Genomic DNA, 6,988 nt, shown 5'->3' on the forward strand with positions numbered 1-6,988 from the left:
TTGGCCTAAGTTGGCCAAAAGTACCGCCAAGTAGCACCATAGAGGCCCGAGTAGAGCGAAATGTGGGCCAAATTGAACATTTGAAAATTTTTACAAGTCCAGAAAATTTTCTAAGTCCAGAAAATTTTCTAAGTCCAAAGAGTTGGACAAATTTCCTTAGGCCCAAAGGTTGCACTGAATGTTCCTAAGTTGGCCATCAGTACCCATGAAGTATAGCGAAGGTTCACCCGAAAGACACAATACGCCCTAAAGTACCCACAGAGTACCCACAAGTTGCACCCAATTGGCCTAAGTTGGCCAGAAGTACCGACAAGTACCACCATAGAAGCCCGAGTAGAGCGAAATGTGGGCCAAAGTACCGAGTAGTTGCCACAAATGCCCAAATGGATACCAAAATGTGGTACCAAGTACCTAACTGTTGCAACAAATGCTAGCTTTCTGAGCAAAAGCTGTGGACCAATTTCGTAGAAGAACCGCCTAGGCGAAAAGGCAAAAATCGCCGAAGCTGGCCCGCTCGCAGAGCTCGCGGGCCAGGAGATACTCATAGGGCGATTTACTAGAGTGGGGAACTTGAGAATTTTTGTGTCCGAGACTTTGGGCAACTTCGCGGCCGCCCCCTTAAAGTAAAAGATTTTCTCTGGGTGCCTAAAATTCGCAATTCCCGCAAAGTCGGGAAGACGTTAAAGTTTTTGCCCAAAAAATGGCCATCGATTTAAGGTGATTTTCCAATAAGAAAATGCTTCCTATTTTGAATTTTTTCGAATATTTCCTAAACTAAGCGTCGGAGCACATGGCCGTGGAGGAACTTTTGGTAGCTTTTGGAAAGGGCTATCGGATGAAATAATAAGAAAGGCCATCAGAGCGATATTGGATTAATGCGGGCTCATAAACGCACCTGAGAAGTGAAAATTGGTACCTTGCACGCAGGATGCAAGAAATGCTTGAGTGTTAACCATCATCGGTACCAAGTACCTAGGTTATATCGAGTGCGTAGATGGAAGTCGGTACCAAAGGGAAACCTTCCTAGGCTAGGTGCACGCAAGTGAGTATGGATCGATCAGTAGAAAGATGGGAAGCCATAGGAAACCTTCCTAGGCTAGGTGCACGCAAGTGAGTATGGATCGATCAGTAGAAAGATGGGAAGCCATAGGAAACCTTCCTAGGCTAGGTGCACGCAAGTGAGTATGGATCGATCAGTAGAAAGATGGGAAGCCCAAGGAAACCTTCCTAGGCTAGGTGCACGCAAGTGAGTATGGATCGATCAGTAGAAAGATGGGAAGCCATAGGAAACCTTCCTAGGCTAGGTGCACGCAAGTGAGTATGGATCGATCAGTAGAAAGATGGGAAGCCATAGGAAACCTTCCTAGGCTAGGTGCACGCAAGTGAGTATGGATCGATCAGTAGAAAGATGGGAAGCCCAAGGAAACCTTCCTAGGCTAGGTGCACGCAAGTGAGTATGGATCGATCAGTAGAAAGATGGGAAGCCATAGGAAACCTTCCTAGGCTAGGTGCACGCAAGTGAGTATGGATCGATCAGTAGAAAGATGGGAAGCCATAGGAAACCTTCCTAGGCTAGGTGCACGCAAGTGAGTATGGATCGATCAGTAGAAAGATGGGAAGCCATAGGAAACCTTCCTAGGCTAGGTGCACGCAAGTGAGTATGGATCGATCAGTAGAAAGATGGGAAGCCATAGGAAACCTTCCTAGGCTAGGTGCACGCAAGTGAGTATGGATCGATCAGTAGAAAGATGGGAAGCCATAGGAAACCTTCCTAGGCTAGGTGCACGCAAGTGAGTATGGATCGATCAGTAGAAAGATGGGAAGCCATAGGAAACCTTCCTAGGCTAGGTGCACGCAAGTGAGTATGGATCGATCAGTAGAAAGATGGGAAGCCCAAGGAAACCTTCCTAGGCTAGGTGCACGCAAGTGAGTATGGATCGATCAGTAGAAAGTGGGAAGCCCAGTACCAAATGCCCTAGTGAAGACCGTAAACGAATATCATGAACCGATAAGGAGCACCAAATGCCCTAGTGAAGACCGTAAACGAATATCATGAACCGATAAGGAGCACCAAATGCCCTAGTGAAGACCGTAAACGAATATCATGAACCGAGAAGTAGCAACGAATGCCTGAAAAAGTACCAAGTCCACGGTATAGAGTAACGAGAGTTAACCGCCGTGATGTATGCAATGAGGGCAGCCATTGCATGGGTTCTGGACTTGGTTCGCGAATAACTTTTTTGCTAGACATCGGACAAAGTTGACGTGGAAGAACGAAATGTAGCATTTGGTGCCACCTATCCAAAACTTTTTCAAGATTGAAGATCCGATCGATACAGCCTGAGTTATAGGCAAAAGTTGGTGCAAAATTGAGCATTTTTAATGGTGAAAAATCGGTACTCCTCGAATAGCTCCTGTTGGAAGCATCGGACCACATGGTCGTGGAGGAACATATTGTAGCGTGCGGTGTCAAGTATCGACACCCAAAACCGCATGTCCGATGGACGGAAAATGACCAAGTTATAGTGAAAACTTGGTTGCACCAAATTCCCGAAGAAGTGCAACGAGAAGGTGAATGCGATGGTTGTTCGTCGAATAGCTCCGGCCACAGACATGGTAGCGATTAGTGGTGCATGGAAGAAATCTAGCCACAAGTGCCATCTACCCATGGCCAGAAGAAAGTGTGGCCATATCTTGGATACCGGCGGAGCTATGGGGCAAATATGGGCCAAAAATGGTGCAAGTTGGACCAAAAATCCGACCAAGTGCGCGAGGCGCTTTCGTGAATAGCTCCGGCCAGAGACATGGTAGCGATTAGTGGTGCATGGAAGAAATCTAGCCACAAGTGCCATCTACCCATGGCCAGAAGAAAGTGTGGCCATATCTTGGATACCGGCGGAGCTATGGGGCAAATATGGGCCAAAAATGGTGCAAGTTGGACCAAAAATCCGACCAAGTGCGCGAGGCGCTTTCGTGAATAGCTCCGGCCACAGACATGGTAGCGATTAGTGGTGCATGGAAGAAATCTAGCCACAAGTGCCATCTACCCATGGCCAGAAGAAAGTGTGGCCATATCTTGGATACCGGCGGAGCTATGGGGCAAATATGGGCCAAAAATGGTGCAAGTTGGACCAAAAATCCGACCAAGTGCGCGAGGCGCTTTCGTGAATAGCTCCGGCCAGAGACATGGTAGCGATTAGTAGTGCATGGAAGAAATCTAGCCACAAGTGCCATCTACCCATGGCCAGAAGAAAGTGTGGCCATATCTTGGATACCGGCGGAGCTATGGGGCAAATACGGGCCAACAATGGTGCCAGGTGGACCAAAAATCCGACCAAGTGCGCGAGGCGCTTTCGTGAATAGCTCCGGCCACAGACATGGTAGCGATTAGTGGTGCATGGAAGAAATCTAGCCACAAGTGCCATCTACCCATGGCCAGAAGAAAGTGTGGCCATATCTTGGATACCGGCGGAGCTATGGGGCAAATACGGGCCAACAATGGTGCCAGGTGGACCAAAAATCCGACCAAGTGCGCGAGGCGCTTTCGTGAATAGCTCCGGCCACAGACATGGTAGCGATTAGTGGTGCATGGAAGAAATCTAGCCACAAGTGCCATCTACCCATGGCCAGAAGAAAGTGTGGCCATATCTTGGATGCCGGCGGAGCTATGGGGCAAATATGGGCCAAAAATGGTGCAAGTTGGACCAAAAATCCGACCAAGTGCGCGAGGCGCTTTCGTGAATAGCTCCGGCCACAGACATGGTAGCGATTAGTGGTGCATGGAAGAAATCTAGCCACAAGTGCCATCTACCCATGGCCAGAAGAAAGTGTGGCCATATCTTGGATACCGGCGGAGCTATGGGGCAAATATGGGCCAAAAATGGTGCAAGTTGGACCAAAAATCCGGCCAAGTGCGCGAGGCGCTTTCGTGAATAGCTCGGGCCACAGACATGGTAGCGATTAGTGGTGCATGGAAGAAATCTAGCCACAAGTGCCATCTACCCATGGCCAGAAGAAAGTGTGGCCATATCTTGGATACCGGCGGAGCTATGGGGCAAATATGGGCCAAAAATGGTGCAAGTTGGACCAAAAATCCGAAAAAGTACCTAGGTAAATGCGATGGTTGTTCGTCGAATAGCTCCGGCCACAGACATGGTAGCGATTAGTGGTGCATGGAAGAAATCTAGCCACAAGTGCCATCTACCCATGGCCAGAAGAAAGTGTGGCCATATCTTGGATACCGGCGGAGCTATGGGGCAAATATGGGCCAAAAATGGTGCAAGTTGGACCAAAAATCCGAAAAAGTACCTAGGTAAATGCGCAGGTTGTTCGTCGAATAGCTCCGGCCACAGACATGGTAGCGATTAGTGGTGCATGGAAGAAATCTAGCCACAAGTGCCATCTACCCATGGCCAGAAGAAAGTGTGGCCATATCTTGGATACCGGCGGAGCTATGGGGCAAATATGGGCCAAAAATGGTGCAAGTTGGACCAAAAATCCGACCAAGTGCGCGAGGCGCTTTCGTGAATAGCTCCGGCCACAGACATGGTAGCGATTAGTGGTGCATGGAAGAAATCTAGCCACAAGTGCCATCTACCCATGGCCAGAAGAAAGTGTGGCCATATCTTGGATACCGGCGGAGCTATGGGGCAAATATGGGCCAAAAATGGTGCAAGTTGGACCAAAAATCCGACCAAGTGCGCGAGGCGCTTTCGTGAATAGCTCCGGCCACAGACATGGTAGCGATTAGTGGTGCATGGAAGAAATCTAGCCACAAGTGCCATCTACCCATGGCCAGAAGAAAGTGTGGCCATATCTTGGATACCGGCGGAGCTATGGGGCAAATATGGGCCAAAAATGGTGCAAGTTGGACCAAAAATCCGAAAAAGTACCTAGGTAAATGCGATGGTTGTTCGTCGAATAGCTCCGGCCACAGACATGGTAGCGATTAGTGGTGCATGGAAGAAATCTAGCCACAAGTGCCATCTACCCATGGCCAGAAGAAAGTGTGGCCATATCTTGGATACCGGCGGAGCTATGGGGCAAATATGGGCCAAAAATGGTGCAAGTTGGACCAAAAATCCGACCAAGTGCGCGAGGCGCTTTCGTGAATAGCTCCGGCCACAGACATGGTAGCGATTAGTGGTGCATGGAAGAAATCTAGCCACAAGTGCCATCTACCCATGGCCAGAAGAAAGTGTGGCCATATCTTGGATACCGGCGGAGCTATGGGGCAAATATGGGCCAAAAATGGTGCAAGTTGGACCAAAAATCCGACCAAGTGCGCGAGGCGCTTTCGTGAATAGCTCCGGCCACAGACATGGTAGCGATTAGTGGTGCATGGAAGAAATCTAGCCACAAGTGCCATCTACCCATGGCCAGAAGAAAGTGTGGCCATATCTTGGATACCGGCGGAGCTATGGGGCAAATATGGGCCAAAAATGGTGCAAGTTGGACCAAAAATCCGACCAAGTGCGCGAGGCGCTTTCGTGAATAGCTCCGGCCACAGACATGGTAGCGATTAGTGGTGCATGGAAGAAATCTAGCCACAAGTGCCATCTACCCATGGCCAGAAGAAAGTGTGGCCATATCTTGGATACCGGCGGAGCTATGGGGCAAATATGGGCCAAAAATGGTGCAAGTTGGACCAAAAATCCGAAAAAGTACCTAGGTAAATGCGATGGTTGTTCGTCGAATAGCTCCGGCCACAGACATGGTAGCGATTAGTGGTGCATGGAAGAAATCTAGCCACAAGTGCCATCTACCCATGGCCAGAAGAAAGTGTGGCCATATCTTGGATACCGGCGGAGCTATGGGGCAAATATGGGCCAAAAATGGTGCAAGTTGGACCAAAAATCCGACCAAGTGCGCGAGGCGCTTTCGTGAATAGCTCCGGCCACAGACATGGTAGCGATTAGTGGTGCATGGAAGAAATCTAGCCACAAGTGCCATCTACCCATGGCCAGAAGAAAGTGTGGCCATATCTTGGATACCGGCGGAGCTATGGGGCAAATATGGGCCAAAAATGGTGCAAGTTGGACCAAAAATCTGAAAAAGTACCTAGGTAAATGCGATGGTTGTTCGTCGAATAGCTCCGGCCACAGACATGGTAGCGATTAGTGGTGCATGGAAGAAATCTAGCCACAAGTGCCATCTAGCCATGGCCAGAAGAAAGTGTGGCCATATCTTGGATACCGGCGGAGCTATGGGGCAAATATGGGCCAAAAATGGTGCAAGTTGGACCAAAAATCCGACCAAGTGCGCGAGGCGCTTTCGTGAATAGCTCCGGCCACAGACATGGTAGCGATTAGTGGTGCATGGAAGAAATCTAGCCACAAGTGCCATCTACCCATGGCCAGAAGAAAGTGTGGCCATATCTTGGATACCGGCGGAGCTATGGGGCAAATATGGGCCAAAAATGGTGCAAGTTGGACCAAAAATCCGGCCAAGTGCGCGAGGCGCTTTCGTGAATAGCTCGGGCCACAGACATGGTAGCGATTAGTGGTGCATGGAAGAAATCTAGCCACAAGTGCCATCTACCCATGGCCAGAAGAAAGTGTGGCCATATCTTGGATACCGGCGGAGCTATGGGGCAAATATGGGCCAAAAATGGTGCAAGTTGGACCAAAAATCCGAAAAAGTACCTAGGTAAATGCGATGGTTGTTCGTCGAATAGCTCCGGCCACAGACATGGTAGCGATTAGTGGTGCATGGAAGAAATCTAGCCACAAGTGCCATCTACCCATGGCCAGAAGAAAGTGTGGCCATATCTTGGATACCGGCGGAGCTATGGGGCAAATATGGGCCAAAAATGGTGCAAGTTGGACCAAAAATCCGAAAAAGTACCTAGGTAAATGCGCAGGTTGTTCGTCGAATAGCTCCGGCCACAGACATGGTAGCGATTAGTGGTGCATGGAAGAAATCTAGCCACAAGTGCCATCTACCCATGGCCAGAAGAAAGTGTGGCCATATCTTGGATACCGGCGGA

The sequence above is a fragment of the Anopheles funestus genome (genome assembly GCF_943734845.2).
Source record: "Anopheles funestus chromosome X unlocalized genomic scaffold, idAnoFuneDA-416_04 X_unloc_58, whole genome shotgun sequence".
NCBI lineage: Eukaryota > Metazoa > Arthropoda > Insecta > Diptera > Culicidae > Anopheles > Anopheles funestus.